General features: G+C 44.1%; 1 protein-coding gene across 1 annotated transcript in view; it reads right to left on the reverse strand.

Annotated features, from left to right (window-relative positions):
* The window catches only part of LOC126092541 (proteoglycan 4), a 174,196-nt gene that overhangs the window by 105,235 nt on the left and 50,839 nt on the right, over nucleotides 1-18,122 (reverse strand). The gene's annotated exons all lie outside the window — the stretch shown is intronic.

Genomic DNA, 18,122 nt, shown 5'->3' on the forward strand with positions numbered 1-18,122 from the left:
ACAAAGGAAGTAGGTTACAGTACGCTTGTTCGCCCACTGCTTGAATACTGCTCAGCAGTGTGGGATCCGTACCAGATAGGGTTGATACAAGACAGAGAAGATCAAACAGAGCAGCGCGCTTCGTTACAGGATCATTAAGTAATCGCGAAAGCGTTACGGAGATGATAGATAAACTCCAGTGGAAGACTCTGCAGGAGAGACGCTCAGTAGCTCGGTACGGGCTTTTGTCAAAGTTTCGAGAACATACCTTCACCGAAGAGTCAAGCAGTATATTGCTCCCTCCTACGTATATCTCGCGAAGAGACCATGAGGATAAAATCAGAGAGATTAGAGCCCACACACAGGCATACCGACAATCCTCCTTTCCACGAACAATACGAGACTGGAATAGAAGAGATAACCGATAGAGGTACTGAAGGTACCCTCCGCCACACACCGTCAGGTGGCTTGCGGAGTGTGGATGTAGATGTAGTGTTCAAACCATGACTACTGCACTTTTCATTCAAATGTCACCATGTCAAACAGAAAAGGTTTGGAGAATAACCCAAAGAACATGGGAACTGCAAGTTTTGACTATCTGCATTCTGGCAAAGCACCTATAAGGTCGTGTCAGTCGACTTCTGTAAGCATTCCTTTTACAATACGGATATACACTGAAGTGTCAAAGAAACATAGGAATGTGTATTCAAATACAGAGATGTTACCAGGCAGAATACAGCGCCGCGTTCGAAATCGCTTATATAAGACAAGTGTGGTGCGGTAGTTAGATCGGTTACTGGTGATATAGCAGGTTATCAAGATTTGAGTGTGCGTGGTTGTATAGTCGGCGCACCAGCAATGGGACAGCATCTCCGAGGTAGCGATGAATGGGGATTTTCCCGTTCGACCATTTCACGAGTACCGTGAGTATCAAATCCGGTAGAACATCGAATCTCCGACATCGCTGCGGCCAGAGAAACAACGTGCAATAACGGGACCTACGACGACTGAAGAAAATCTTTCAACGTGACAGTGCAACCCTTCCACAACTTGCTGCAGATTTCAATGCTGGGCCATCAAGTGTCAGCGTGATAACCATTCAACGAAAGAACATCGGTATGGGCTTTCGGAGCCGAAGGCCCACTCGTGTACCCTCGATGGCTGTGCACGACAGAGCTTTGTCTCGCCTGGGCCCGTCAACACCGACGTTGGACTGTTGGTGACTGGAAACATGTCACCTGGTTGGACGAGTCTCCTTTCAAATTGTATCGAGCGGATGGACGTGTACGGGTATGGAGACAACCTCACGAATCTCTGGACCGCGAATGTCGGCAAGCGACTGTTCAAGCTGGCGGAGGCTCAATTGCGTGGGCAGCTGGAGCGAAATTGGACCTCTGATACGTCTAGATAAGACAGAAAGGTGACGCGTACGTAAGCATCCTGTGATCGCCTGCATCCATTCATATCCATTGTGCATTCCGACACCCCCACACGTCCAGAATTGCTACGGAGTGGCTCCAGGAACTCCGAGTTTAAACGCTTCTACTCGCGACCCAACTCTCCAGACATTAACATTATTGAGTATACCTGGGATACCTTGCAACTAGCTCTTTAGGAAAGGACCCCTACCCCTATCCCTACCCCTACCCCTACTCCTCCCCGCCCTCGTATTCTTACCGATTTATGGACAATCCTGCAGGATTCATGGTATCATTTCCCTCCGGCACTACTTTAGACATTAGTCGAGTCCGTGCCACGTAATTTTACGGCACTCCTGCGTGCTCGCGGGAGCCCTGTACAATGTACCAAATTCTTTGGCTCTTCAGTGTATGAGTGGATGTGTAAGCAGCACCTTAAGGTATCTCTATTAGACGATCTGCGTAGTCCTAACTACTCGATTCGTATACACTAGGCATCCAGTCAACGCTTTAACATCAAAGTGTTTCACATCAGGTACTGACGTAAGTGGTTGCCTTCTCGTTCCTCCGACCAGTGAAACTTCCGTCCTAACACGGAAGATAATAACGGCGCGACTTTCTAGTTCGAGTGGCCAGAGGCGAGGATCACATTAAGCGGCAGCGGCCCTCCTTTTACTAGACGGAGGAAACGCCAAACCTCTAGACTGTTACGGGGTGCGTCTAAGGCAGGGGTGCAGCGCGTCTTGTTAATACAGGGCACCATTATACGGCGACCTTTTACAAGCTGGTTGGCTGACGGAAGAAGGCGTTCCCTGGGACCACTCCTAATAAACGTGCGCGTCTGCCAACCGTTGCGCCGACACGCACTCTTCATATATTAAATTAAAGGGCTGACGCCGTGACTTAAAGCCTGCAAGTACTTGAAGGGATAACGTGAATGGCCCTTGTTCTAATAATTATACAAACAGCCTGTAACCACTCATTTGTGCACCGAATGTACTCCCATTAACAGCGAAAAGCGGAAATTAGCACTTTCGACTACCTCAGTTTCATTGTTACCGTTCAGAATCCATTCAGTTCCACCCGGGCAATTTCATTTCAGAATCTTTTCTAAATCTGTTTTTCTTACCTCTAAAGCCACAAACTACTGTCAAGCGCCTGCTAGAGGGTGTATCCCGTTGTAACACGCACTGCGTTCACTTCGTAAGCACGCGAGCAATGACTGCTTAAATGCCTTACATTGACATTACACTGGCCGCCCCACGGAAGGAATCTTAGGGGGGGCTGTAGTAGCATGTTCCCACATTCCTCACTTAATACTGATTCTTGGAACTTCGCTATCAGGCTTCCACGGGTAAGTGGTGTTCACCTACAGGCGTTTGCCAGTTCAGATATGGCTATCATTTCTGTGACTTTCTCTTTTGGGTCAAACCAGTCAATATTCACGCTGCCCTTCTCTGTGAACGTTTAGTATCCTCGGCAGTGCTATTTGGTACTGCTTGAGCAGTACTCTAGAGCACGAATGATTTGTTACCAGTCTCCTTTGTAGACTGGCTACTATCTTACCCGCGAAACACACCAGCCTGCCATCTGCTTCATCTACGATTCAGGTGCCCATACGATAATTTCATATTCCCACCAGTTTCTATATCGAGGTATTTGTAGCAGCAGACCAATTCAAATTAAGACTTATTTCAGTCATAAGAAACTACTTTTTCGCATTTTTTCGAAATGCACGCATTTACATTTCTAAGCATTTAAAACAAGCTGTCAGTCTTGGGCACCACTTTCAAACCTTATCAAGATCTGGCTTATGAGTGTGAAGTTGCTATTAACACTGTCTGCGAGGTCATTGATACAGAACATGGTCAGCAATAATCCCAACACACTTCCCTGGAGCAGGCCTGAAACTGCAGCGTGTGGACAAAAAATATGGGAACTAAAAATCGCATATGGAGCAGTAAAATCGTTGGCAATCGGAACAGCTCTTACCCTATATACAGGGTGTTTCAAAAAATGACCGGTATATTTGAAACGGCAATAAAAACTAAACGAGCAGCGATAGAAATACACCGTTTGTCGCAATATGCTTGGGACAACAGTACATTTTCAGGCAGACAAACTTTCGAAATTACAGTAATTACAATTTTCAACAACAGATGGCGCTGCGGTCTGGGAAACTATAGTACGATATTTTCCACATATCCACCATGCGTAGCAATAATATGGCGTAGTCTCTGAATGAAATTACCCGAAACCTTTGACAACGTGTCTGGCGGAATGGCTTCACATGCAGATGAGATGTACTGCTTCAGCTGTTCAATTGTTTCTGCATTCTGGCGGTACACCTGGTCTTTCAAGTGTCCCCACAGAAAGAAGTCACAGGGGTTCATGTCTGGCGAATAGGGAGGCCAATCCACGCCGCCGCCTGTATATTTGGGATAGCCCAAAGCTATCACACGATCATCGAAATATTCATTCAGGAAATTAAAGACGTCGGCCGTGCGATGTGGCCGGGCACCATCTTGCATAAACCACGAGGTGTTCGCAGTGTCGTCTAAGGCAGTTTGTACCGCCACAAATTCACGGAGAATGTCCAGATAGCGTGATGCAGTAATCGTTTCGGATCTGAAAAATGGGCCAATGATTCCTTTGGAAGAAATGGCGGCCCAGACCAGTACTTTTTGAGGATGCAGGGACGATGGGACTGCAACATGGGGCTTTTCGGTTCCCCATATGCGCCAGTTCTGTTTATTGACGAAGCCGTCCAGGTAAAAATAAGCTTCGTCAGTAAACCAAATGCTGCCCACATGCATATCGCCGTCATCAATCCTGTGCACTATATCGTTAGCGAATGTCTCTCGTGCAGCAATGGTAGCGGCGCTGAGGGGTTGCCGCATTTGAATTTTGTATGGATAGAGGTGTAAACTCTGGCGCATGAGACGATACGTGGACGTTGGCGTCATTTCGACCGCAGCTGCAACACGGCGAACGGAAACCCGAGGCCGCTGTGGGATCACCTGCTGCACTAGCTGCGCGTTGCCCTCTGGTTGCCGTACGCGGTCGCCCTACCTTTCCACCACGTTCCCAGTCCGTTGAAACTTTTCAAACAGATCCTTTATTGTATCGCTTTTCGGTCGTTTGGTTACATTAAACCTCCGTTGAAAACTTCGTGTTGTTGCAACAACACTGTGTTCTAGGCGGTGGAATTCCAACACCAGAAAAATCCTCTGTTCTAAGGAATAAACCATGTTGTCTACAGCACACTTGCACGTTGTGAACAGCACACGCTTACAGCAGAAAGACGACGTACAGGATGGCGCACCCACAGACTGCGTTGTCTTCTATATCGTTCACATCACTTGCAGCGCCATCTGTTGTTGAAAATTGTAACTACTGTAATTTCGAAAGTTTGTCCGCCTGAAAATGTACTGTTGTCCCAAGCATATTGCAACAAACGGTGTATTTCTATCGCTGCTCGTTTAGTTTTTATTGCCGTTTCAAATATACCGGTCATTTTTGAAACACCCTGTATGACGACACGTAAGAAAATATGTCGTCACACTGGACTATACTGGAACGAACCCATTACATCGTAACACGAAAGGGTACGAACTGCAGTGACTAACTTTGTTGAACATGATCGCCTCGTCTTGGGTGTGCGACGGTGCTGGGAAACTGTGGGAGCGGGGACGGCTGAGCAGTACAGCTGAGGCGGCAGTGGCAGGGGCAGTGGCACTGGCAGGGGTCTTGCGGGATGAATTGGGGCGGCGGTGCGGAATCCGCCGGCTCCACCCCCGCTACGTACGGTCCGTTCCAAAAACATGGGACACGTATCGAGGCCACTAGTGCTCCCCGAATTTGTAACATACAGCGCCTTCCTGCGTTCCCTGCGCTACAGACAGATTTACCAAAGCGTTTGCCATTCCACATAAAGTAAAAAAGTACTCATTTCTAGATTTATTTTTGCATAGAATGCCATTAACGTTTCTGGCTTATGCATTTTGACTACACTGAGATACATATGTGAGAGCGTTATTTTTGCCTTATGTTACTCCACTGCAACCAAACACTTATTCTTAAGGATTATTAATCTATTCCTAAAAGACATGAATCATTCGCTTTGCTCAACTTACAAACCCGGATACCAATTAAACAGTTTAGAGTTGCGCCTGAAACTCTTCGTGACTCAGACGAATGGGACGTTGCTACAGCCAGCTCGCGTTTGTCAAGACGAAATCAGAGCAAGTTCAAACAGCTACTTGTTTACGACGGGAGTGCTTTTCATCCCGTATGTCTGTGGCAAGTAAGTTACTTCTTGTAAAACAGGTGATATGCAGTAGATGCAGTTTGAATCTACTTTAACACGAAGGATACCTTTGCTGCCTCTGGATCACGGGGTCCCAGGTTCGATTCCCGGCCGGGTCGGGATTTTCTCCGCCCTGGGCTGGGTGTTTGCGTTCTATCATTCGGGAAGTGCCGAGACTAGAAATGGAGAGAGGAACTTGTACGGGCGCTGATCACCACGATGTTGAGCGCCCCACAAACAACAACAACAACAACAACAACAACAACAACAACAACAACACCGTACAGGAGCCAACAGATGGCATTTGTATTTCGATGGAAGTACATTTCATGGTATGGAGGTAAGGGTTCTATAATTCACGAGTTTGCTGATATCGATTACATATTCTATCTGCCTCTGCACATACACACCTTACGTAAGTACATTGTTCATAATACGACAGACATGCGATTTCCTATCTTCGTGTTCATAGAAGTGTAATTCTTGTACTTTCCACAGCCAATAATGGCAGCTTCCATAGTATCTTTTACACTTTTTATGGATCATACAAATCCTAGAAAGGCTTCTACGAGTTCAGTCACACAAACTGAATACCGACCACAGACGGATTTCAATTCAGGAATCGGTGCGATTAGAGTTTATCGTATCCAGCTATCTTTCACTATACGTCAGTTACACGAGAGAAATCTCCTTAAATTTCATCGCTATGCTGTAACTGGAAAATAGGTTGAAACTCTGCAGAGAGCAATGTTACATATGAAACTTCCCGGCAGATTACAACTGTGCCGGACCGAGATTCTAACTCGGAACCTTTACCTACTGCGGGCAAGTGATCTACCAACTGAGCTACGCAAGCACGACTCACGACCCGTCCTCACAGTTTTACTTCCGCCAGTGCCTCGTCTCCTACCTTGCAGAGCTAGCACTCCACCACAAAGTTTTAATCTGCTAGGAAGTCTCATACCAGCGCGCACACCGCTGCAAAGTGAAAATTTCATTCTACAAATGCTATGTATGTTTACTTACCTAAAATTTTCATTTTACTTGCTATTTTGTAGATTGCAGATAACACCTATCTGAAATATCCGGTATATTTACAGACGGTTTATAAATTACACAAAACTTTGAATTGTGAAAAATGTAAATAACTTTCGGAAACTTATGCTACCGCACTGAATGCAGTATATCTTTATTCCATCCTAATCTTCGATTAGTTAATGACAATAGCTTCAAGGTTTATTTAGGAATGTTCGATGTGAGTACCTTATGTAACACGACTAATGTCATCGGTACAGAGTTTCCTGCCAAATCCTATGAAGCCAGTCTTTACGCAACGCGACAACTGCTTGGCTTGTCAGTCGCGGCATCTCGTCGACGCTCCCGGGAAGCCGAGGAACAAACGCAACCCCAGTACACAGAGGTCCATGTGGGTCAAGCCTGCTACTCATGGTGGCCAGGAAATTTTTCTAGCACGTCGAATCCAAATCGGCACATTCCCCCTGAGATACGCGACAACGTCACAATGGTAAGTGTGGTGGCGCTGAAAAATTCTGTTCCCATATCCCGCTGTAACTGAGTCATTGCATAACCCTTTCAGAGCCCCACCCAAACTTGAAAATCTTGAAATAAATGCATTTTTTGTAACTAAAAAAAATAGAATCATGGGCCAATTGCTTAGAAAACTTTAATTTTGATACAAATTTTGAACCCACGCGATTGTGTGGGTCGGGATTATCTTACATATTTATGTCATTTCTTGTAGTGATATTCACGAAAGCAATTACTGTCCTTTGACAAACAAATATTACACTTCATACATCTTGTTCTCGTCCTCATCTCGCAATTTTTTTGCCTGCAGCAACGAGCTGAAGGCAAATCATTAACAGTTGGCCAGAGATGATATCCGTGTAGCCGCTTCTCATCACATGGTGTGTGTGCTGGTTTGTACATTTTATTTGGTGGCTCTTCATCGGATTCACTTTCATGTTCCTGTCCTGAAGAAATTAGCGCTTCCCCAATCACTTGTCGGAATCCAAGAAAATCTAAATGTTTTTCTTTTGTACTTTATTGGCTTCGCATTCAACTTTGTATTTTAACTAGGAATTGACGCAAGCCAAATCAAGTAAATGAATCAAAACTTTTCAAGTCCACTTTGTCTTCAAGAAAGTCCTGTAGGTCTCCATCATTTGATCGCAGACGTCCACTCCTCCCACACACAGGTTGTACTTCACCACGACAGCAGGACATGGCACTAAGATGTACTTTTTCTGGTTTACTCCATCTCTCAACATTGCTTACCGGTTCTCATCCTGTACAAGTAGAGGCAAGGATCACAGCTTTTGAGTGACTATTTTATCATCGTCCCTGTAGAATTCTTCCGTATCTCCTCTCTTCAGTCTTGTTTCTTCTGTCACATGAACTGGTTTCACTCTGTTTTTCATCATGGTTCCTGTTCCTTCCAGCCCTAGGTCAAGTAACTGTTGCAATAATGGCAAAGCTGTAAAATATCTTTCAAAATATAGTTTTGCACCTTGAGATAATGTTTGAGCAAGGCGAAGTATTACAGATGGCCCAAGACCAACTTCTGGCAGAGTAGTTTATTTATCTTGATAAAATTCAAAATCAAGTACTAAACCTTTCGTTGTTGCCAAAACAAAGTTTTTAATTCCCTAAGGGCGCGGTTTGTTTGGAACATACTGAGAATGTGCAGCGTCCAGTAAATGGTACCATTTGCTCATCAATGGAATAATCATTTTCAGAGGGGCATGGAAGTCTCAAACAAGCACTGCGTACAACATTAATTGCAGGTTGTACTTTCCACAATCTATTAGTTTCTGTTTCACGTGGAATGTTGTTAGTGTCCACAACATGCAGTGGTGTTCTGAGAGTGAAGAACCTGTCTAGGCATACAATCTGCAATAGTTGGCATACGCAATTACTTCTGCCAGTACATACGTGTACGAGGCTCTCTAATGCATCCCATAAGTACATGCATGCCATACAGCTTTATCTCTTTAGGATTTGTATGAAGCAACTTCCCTTTCTACGCAAAGTAGTAACTGTTAGTGCCGTCAGATGCTAACTGAAAAAATCTTACCAAAGATTAAGACAATATCTCGCGTCTGTAACGAGATACCCATGTAAATCCAGTTGTATACGAAACAGCGATTCCAGCACACTCATGTGACTTGGGACTCAACTGCATAGCGGAATAATATGACGCTGCAACGGAAATAAACCGCACCCACACAACTGTGCGTATCGGGTCTGAAAGGGATAATGTCCAGGCATGTCCAGGTACGATATGCTAGTTAGATGACGGCAAGAGAAAGGACAGTACATCTTGTTACTGCTTACAGCGCAAGAAACATTTACCTTAGGCGTCTCCGCTACATGTTCTATTATGTGATGTGGTTTCTGCTCATCTTACACCCCAAAATTATGCTGATTCACTTTACCCAGATATGGAAAGTAGGTTCGTCACTGAACACTATAATCCATCTTCAGTCTGCATTTTCTTAAACACTTCTACGCAAAAGTCAGCTCGTTTTAATGTTTCACATTCTCTTAGAGATTGAGACAGATTTTGTTTGGATGGTTCGAATGACAGGTGTTTCCTAATGCATTCCACACTAACACTAGGCATATTCATTCTAAGCTGCTGGCACGTCTCGTTTGTTTACCCAGACGACGAAAGCAAGACCGCCGAACTGCTGCGTCAGAGACTGCTGGCCCATCCTGACACGGGGTCCTGTGTGATGCACCGCCAGTTTCGGTGAAATTGGTAAAAGTTTGTCTGAGGTGGTGGTGGCTTGCGAAATTTAGTTCTCAATTGTATGTGAATTGTAGCCGATATGGATTCATGAAACCTTATACAACAATGCACACGCTCTGCACCGTTGTACGACGACTTCATGATTGAATCATTCGCTCGTACCATCTACCGGCAACTTAGGTAATTAACATTTTTAAGCGGGTTAAAACTTTAAAATTTACTTATTCAGTGCTGCATCAAACATTTCTGTAACTTGTTAACCCTTTTCACAATTGAAGGTTACTGTTTTCTATTTTATGCGCACTGCACGGCAGCATGCAAGAAAAAATGGAGTAGACATGCGAATTCAAATACAGAGATGTAAACAGGCAGAATACGCCGCTGCGCTCGGCAACGCCTATATAAGACAAGTGCCCTGCGCAGCTGTTAGGTCTGTTACTGCTGCTACGCCGGCAGGTTATGAAAATTTGAGTTTGAATGTGGTGTTATAGTTGGCGCACGAGCAATGGGACACAGTATCTACGGCGTAGCGACGAAGTGGGGGATTTTCCTGTACAACCATTTGATTTCAAGAGCGTACCGTAAATATCAGAAATCGGGCAAAATAAATGTGCGACATCGCTGCGGCCGGAAAAAGATCCTGCAAGAACAGGACCAACGACGAGTGAAGAGAATTGTTCAATGTGACAGAAGTGCAACCCTTCCGCAAATTGCTGCAGATTTCAATGCTGGGTCACCAAGTATCTGTGTGCGAACTATTTAACGAAACATCATCGATATGGGCTTTCGGAGCCGATGGGCACTCTTGTAACCTTGATTACTGTATACGACAGTTTTACGCCTCGCCTCGGCCCGTGGACACCGACATTGGACTGTGGAGAGTCCAGTCTGGATAGACTGACAAGCGACACGTACGTAAGTGTCCTGTCTGATCATCTGCATCCATTCATGTCCATTGTACATTCCCTCGGACTTGGGCAATTCCAGCAGGACAATGAGACACCCCACATGTCCAGAACTGCTACAGAGTGGCTCCAGGAAAACCCCTCAGAGATTAAACACGTCCGCTGACCAACAAACTCCCCAGACATGGAGGTTATTTAGCATATCTGGGATTCCTTGCAAAGTACTGTATTATTCCGAATAGATCACCTCTTACAGATTTATGGACAGCCCTGCAGGATTAATGGTGTTAATTCCTTCGAGATCTACTTCAGGCATTAGTCGAGTCCATGCCACGTCGTGTCGCGGTACTTCTGCGTGCTTGCGGGGGTCTTACACGATATCAAGCAGGTGTACAGTTTCCTTGGCCCTTCAGTGCATTTTTGACTAGGTTCTCCGACTTCAGGACCAGCCCATCAAATGAGATGCGCCGTCATAACATGCATTCATATGAGAGTATACTTTAACGCCTCGACGAAACACACATCGTTAAAGAAAAACGTCCTCAGTGCAGCTATCATTGGCTGGGCTGGGAGGATGTGTCAGCGGTCGTACTGACAAAACCGACAGCGTTCGACAGAAGTGAATCAGTTTAGTGAAGAAAAAAATGGCGTATGTCAGAAGTGTTCGAACCTTGCTTCTCTCTAATACGGTTCCAGTGCTCACACTGAAACTAGCTGAATAACTCAAGCATATTACTATTCAGTCGATTCGAAGCAACCGCGCCACACAGTAATGTGAACACCATAACTCGAGAACACGCATTTGACTGCACCACCTGGCTCGCTGCCAGATTTACAAGGAGCGGGAGTATCAGCAGACTGGCGGTGGCCGTCCCGGACAGACGGACGCCAGGGGTCGCGGGACGCCGCGGTCAGCGCGCCACCAGCGATAGCTTTGTTTGTCACAGATAAACCCAAGGCGGCCGGAAGAGCCGTACTTTCGGCGGTGCGAGCCGGGCGCCGTTAGCGAGACGCCGAGGGCAAAGTTTCTGGCCGCCTATCACGTTTCCCGGCAACCAGACGCCGGCACGCTCCACCCCGGACCACGGAGAGCCTCCGATGACATGTCTCAAGGCCGCGACCGCCTAAATACACTGACCGGCACGACAAACGCAGCAAATGATGTCGATTTAATCAAAGTGGAGCACTGCCAAGCTTTTTAACACTTTCGAGACGAGCGACGTAGCTCCTGCGTCGGTCCGACAGTACCCCAAAAAGACGATCGACGTAGCTCCTACGTCGGCCGATTATCAGCGATGTTAACGACTCCCAGCGCATGACTTTCATATTCTGTAGGTTTAAAAGTATTCTCTGGTTATCCTAGTACCAAGGAAAGATTATACATGGCAGCATATGTCACTGTTAGAGCTGGTAAAGGAGTATATTTTGAGTCATTTGCTTTGCCGCGCTCACGCTCGACTTACAACAGGCGCGCGGCAGTTCGAAACTTTAGATTGTTGTCGGCTGATAGCGTTGCGCTTTATTTTCGCCATGGCCTTGAGAGATGAAGAAATAGAGTTTATTGAATAGTGGTTCCGAATTAGAGGAAGAAATTGCAGATTTTGACAATAGTGATGGTAAGCTATTTGTTGTCCGAATTTTCCGTCATTCTATGGTTTGATTCCTGGTCAGAAAGAAGCTAATTTTTACGAATTTTCTTATAGATGAAAACGATCCCAAGGATGGTGAACCGTCAGGAAGACCTGAAGATGAGGCTGTTGACATCGTTGTCACAACAAACACAACTGGTCACTGCAATTTGCCATATTCTTATGGCCAGTGGACAGACGACGATACAATCACTCCCCAGCTTCCTGTTTTTTCTGAATCCTGTGGAATTCAAGATGGGATTGACCAACATTCATCAGTGTTTGATTGTTTCACGTACCTTTTCGATGAAGAACTGGTGAGACTGATCAAACGAGAGACAAACCGCTACGCTAGAATGACAATAGAAACACTAAGTGCTACAGGAAAGCTGAAGCCTCAGTCAGTGTGGCTTAAGTGGACAACAGTGAAACTCAGTGAACTGAGTAATTTCTGGTATTTTTTGCATATGTGCCTAGACAAGAAACCAAAACTAACTACTGGTCAACAAATCCCGTGTTGCAGTCTTCATTTGCGGCAAAGTGTCTTCCACGAGATAGATTTTTGTAGGTCACTATCCTATTCATAAGGTAAGACCTATATTCGACAGATGAGTGACCCAAAGTGGAAAGGCTTGTAAACCAGGCGAAAATATTACTATAGATGAAGGAATTTGCCCTTTTCGTGGTAGACGAAGTTTTAGAGTGTATATGAAAAATAAGCCTAATAAATATGGCGTACAATTTTTTATGCTGTGTGAAAGTGGGTACGCACTGAACTGTTAAATTTATTCTGGGAAACAGTCTAATGCCGATAACAGCATTTTACACATTGTAGGCAGATTGTGTCATTCGTTTCATAATAAAGGTCACATTATATATGCACCAATTTTATACCAGTCCTAATTTACTGGATTATTTGTGGGGGAAAAGAACTAAGGCAGTTGGTACTGTGCACAAAAAATAGAAAAGGACTACCAAGGGACCTTGTTAGCCAGAAATTGAAAAAAAAAATTAACTTTCGTTTCGCAGACGAGATCACTTACTGTTTGTAAAATGGAAGGACAACAGAAGTTTTTCTTAGCAAAACATAAAATGACGGCAACAAATGTCAGAGTAAAAACTAAATTTGGAATGGTGGAACAAAATGAAGCCAGACTGTGTTTTGGACTACAATAGTGAACAAGGTGGTGTGGATCATAGCGACCAGCTAATGGCGTACTATCCTTTTGAACGAAAACAAAGTTGTGGAAAAAAGTTTTTTTCACATTTTCATGCTCATGACAATTCATACATTTTGTAAAAAACGTCGCGAAATACAAGCAAACATCTGGTTGAATACATTTCAGAGTTAGCAGAGAACTTGGTTCACAAAGGTGGCTTCAGACTCGTGCACTTCTCAGAATAGTTCACACATCAACAGACGAAGCGGAAGACATTTTCCAAATAATTGTCTAAGTGGCCTCAGAGAAGCTGTAAAATATGCGCAGAAACAAGCGAGGCCAGATGTGGTAAAGTTTCAAGGAAAGACACGCGATATTATTGTGAAACCTGTAACGTAGGGCTTTGTTTTCCAAAATATTTCGAAATTTTTCATACAAAATCCAATGTAACTGTGTGATTATTAATAAAAGTTCATATTTCAACAGTTATTCATTTAAAACTAACATCTTCAATCGTATGTCCCTTATAGGTCCTAAAACCTAAAAAAAATTTTCCACTGTGAAAACAGCATACTCTCTAATATACAACCCTTGTCACTAACGTAAATGTTTATTTCTTTGCAGTACTCTGAAGGGAATGGACGTAGTTTTTAAATGCAAAAGAGCAATCTATTTTCTGTGGTATAGAATCTGCTGTAGAAAATTCAGAAAAACTGTGAAATCGCTCAGTACCAGCCGGTTGAGCGTCCACACTCGCGCTCAGTCCTCAAAGTGTTAAAACGTTTTATTTTACGGCTGATGCCTTGCGAGAAAACAATGAAGTGCTGATTGTTTAATGTGCTAGCTTCAATTGTTTCTCGCGCAACCTTGAGAAACATCACTGAATGTGAACGAAATGTTTTTGCATCTCTTGTAGCGCTTATTATTATACTCTGAATTGTCCCCTTTCAGACTGCAGGATCTTTCTGTGACTGTCGTAATCAGCTTTCTGGAATCAACATGCCGGTAAGCCCTGAACAAGCTGCGGAAGCTGTTGTGGCCGCAGCAAGTTCTGAGGATCGGACCTTCCACAAGCCCCAGAGGGGTACAGGGAGAGGAACGCTTCTGAAGACTTCAATTTCTCCGCAACGGTCACACCGACGCCACCGAACTGTAGTGTGCGTCTCTGGTTTATTTGGTTAAATTTATTTGTAACCTTTTTCATTGTTGGGCACTTAAACGGGACCGTACCACAATATTACATCGTAAGATTAGAGTCAAAAGTGACAAATTTAAAATAAATTTCTGTTTTTGTAAGCAATTTACGTACTGCGTTTTTCGTGCCGGTCAGTGTATATGAGATACGTACAAATTTAACTTAGGCCAAAACAAATGTCAGGTAAGAGCGGCACTTTGTTGAACTAACAAGGGTCTATCCAGTATGTCACAACGAACAAAGATCGTGTTTGTCAATGTATACATATGTATCCGCTAACACGCTTGAACAATAGAAAACGGTAGAATTCTATATTCATTGCCACGGACAAAAAGTGCTGACTAATAAAGTCTGCGTATGCGACTCATCTACGGACACACCCCTCGTCATTCGGCCAAGCTTCGGAACACCATTAATAAAAACAGAAACGTTAACATGGTGATTTTAGTGCTTCAGACTTTCTACATAGTCTAAGAACCCCTTGCGACTACCGTCGTACTGAATACATAACGTCCACCAGGAGAAGCGGTGTTTTAGATTTCATAGAACTTTCCCACTACCGCGCTCTAGAATCAAAGCATATATCTGAAGTTCAAATCCGCAGTTTCTTAGGTCATCGGAAATGACCGTGAACTGTGATAATTTAAGGGGTATCTTCTCGGCAGTTAATCTGTCAAAATTAGCAGACAAACGGATTTAGCACAAACTCTGCTAATTACATAGTCAACACCCGATAGTTACACCACATGATACATGAATACAGCAACGTTAATGGTTCGAGCCCAATAAAAAAGTCATTTAGAGGAACCAGAGCATTACATAATACGGCAGCTTGAAGAAATATAATTAGAGTGAAGAATTTTTCAGCGTTATTTTTCCCTTCGTAGACGTTTGTACGACCAGCAAACACACTGTTGTGCAACAGTACATTTGTTATTCTATGTTGGTTTAGGCACAGTAGTCAGGAATGTAGCAGACAGCCTTGCGGATTACACGATGAAGGTTATTTGGCGACAACAATTTGAAATTACACCACCGACAGCTCAGTTCGTTTAAACAAGGGTAGTCACGCACAAACAATAAGATATTCGGACGTATTTATTCTTTGACAGTCTCTTGTACAGCGTTCGTTTGGTACTGACGAAAGTTCACAGACGTGGTTGGTTAGGACCTGTAACAGTGTTTTCGGAATTCCTTGTTACGAAAGCTGGGGAAACCGCGACTTGTCAAGCAACGCTAGTTGCACCTCGATTCCGTTCGGTAACCACGTATGATTCTACGAGCGTTAGCGTTCAAGCACCGTAATTGCTGGATCGAGCCCCGATCGTCAGTTTATTTTATTTTCAACAGTCATTTTCTTTGCTATTTATACTACAATTGATATAATGGGAAAAATAAGTGTCATCGGATGAACTTTCATTAAATTTACAATGTTATGTGGAAGTCTACAAATTTTTATTATCACAAATAATATAATATTCATAACTGTTTGCCATGTTTTGTGGAAAATACCATCCTACAACTTGTAATGTCGAAAGCGACGATTAATTGTACATCTTTCGAAAGCCTTGTGTGCCGGTCAAAACTGCAGGTAACAAGTAGTTTCGGGCTCCTTCCAGGCGATTTCTCAAATCACGGACAAGCATGCATTTTCAGTGTCACTATGTGTTTGGTCGTTTACTAGTCGATAGTTATGAATGTTATATTATTTGTGATAATTTGTAGACAGCCAAATAACATTGTAAATTTAATAAAAGTTCATCCGATTGCACGTATTTTCCCATTATATCAATTGTAAACAAATAGTAAAGAAAATGACTGTTGAAACTAAAAGAAACTGACGAACGGGACTATCCATCGACAACGGAGCTTGAACGCTAGCCAGTCGGCTGCCACAGCTTCATGGTAAAAATGGCCACGCGGCCGAAATTTTCTGGGGATTTTCTCAATAACGCTTGAGAAGTACGCGGTACTGCTTACACATCTTGTTGTCCTCGTGGAATACTACGAGTGTACGAAGTTTGCAGTAAATCCGCGTTCCAAACGACGTGGCTTCCCCTTGTTAGAAACGTCGGATGCTCTCTCCTGGCACACAACTCTCAAGACGTTCTTCACTTCCGGACTCAGACCCTGCTTCGCTCGGACGTTGATAAATGGCTCCTAGAACAGATATGGAAGATATCTGATAAGAATCTTTTTCCCCGATGCTACTCATAATTGCTGGGTGTATACGTACGTGATCAAGAAAAAATTCCCGGTTTTTTCTGGATTCCCGAGTTAGATACCCTTTTCCCGGGTGAAAACCATTTTTCCATGTTAAGTGAATACTTCTCCGCGGAGGTTTTAATCATAGCTCGTCACGTGATTTTGCCAGCCAATGCCAACAGATATTCAGAGCATCGGACAAGCGACAGTCCGCCAATAGAAACACTACTGAAGAAGCGCGAACACACAAATAGAGAAAGTTAATGACCTAACTTAAACGTACATTACAGATACAAGAGAGGCCAAGCTTTCACACATGGTTACATGCGGTGGAAGTCTATGGCGATCGCGTCTGAGTTTTGGGGCAGCACAGAGTTTCTACGCAACTTAAATTAGCAAACAAAATCTTCCATTATCACGGACTTCTGCTTTGACCAGCAACAATGTGGTGAGGCCAGAAGAGCGCAAATAGTTCACTGCCTTGCTTCTATACACAATGTACCTGCAGGACCACAGAAGATAACTGCCCGGAAACTAAGATATAGAGAAAGCAGCCATATCAGTGGCTAGAGCGCCTCTAACTTTTAACCCAACATCCCAAGTGCTCAATAGGTTGGTTGATTTGGGGGAGGGGACCAAACGGCAAGGTTAACGGTCCCATCGGATTAGGGAAGGTAGTCCGCCGTACCCTTTCACAGGAACCATCCGGGCATTTGCCTGAAGCGATTTACGGAAGTCACGAAAAACCTAAATCAGGATGCCTGGACGCGGGTTTGAACCGTCATCCTACCGAATGCGCGTCCAGTGTGCTACCCGCTGCGCCACCTCGCTCGGTACGTGCTCAATAAGGTCATAGTGCGTAACGCAGCAGACATCAGCACCGGCAGAAGAGCACGTGTATTTCATTCAAGTGATTGCTGCTACTGCTGCTGCCGCCACCATCCGTGAAACAACCCGCTTATCTGTTCGTTGGGACGGTTATCTACAGGCGCGAACTAATTCGCTGCGGCAATACGGAACGGATTACATTTATACATGTTCTGTCTCATCTGACACCTAGAGAAAATACAAATATTTTCGGGCAACTGTCAACGGTATCAATTTGAAAAATGCATGCTACACAATGTGCTGCCTTAGATTTAGTCACAAGCTGTTTCGACCACGGATAATTCTGACAGTCGAAAAATGTTTTAACACCTTCACCTGGCATACACGCTATTTAACCAGAATACGTCAATGCAGACTTTTCTTACGTTTTCAAGTCCAGGAATAGCGCATACTTTCTTGGTTAAATAGCATGTATGCCATTTGAAGTTGTCACAATAGAAATTTTTCCACTGTGAAAATGGTCCATCATAGAAACTGGCAGTGAAAAAATGTATGTTAAGACTGGACAGTGTTTTCACGCATTTCTCGAAATAGTGCTACTACACAGCGCGTATTATGAAGCTAAACTTCCAGCGATGCTTTTTTCACCGTCCTTTCGATGCGTGTTTTCTATTCAAGCCGCCGTCCTCCGAAACACTGAAGGTACTTTTAATATCAGTA

This window comes from Schistocerca cancellata, chromosome 7 (assembly GCF_023864275.1).
Source record: "Schistocerca cancellata isolate TAMUIC-IGC-003103 chromosome 7, iqSchCanc2.1, whole genome shotgun sequence".
Taxonomy (NCBI): Eukaryota; Metazoa; Arthropoda; class Insecta; order Orthoptera; family Acrididae; genus Schistocerca; species Schistocerca cancellata.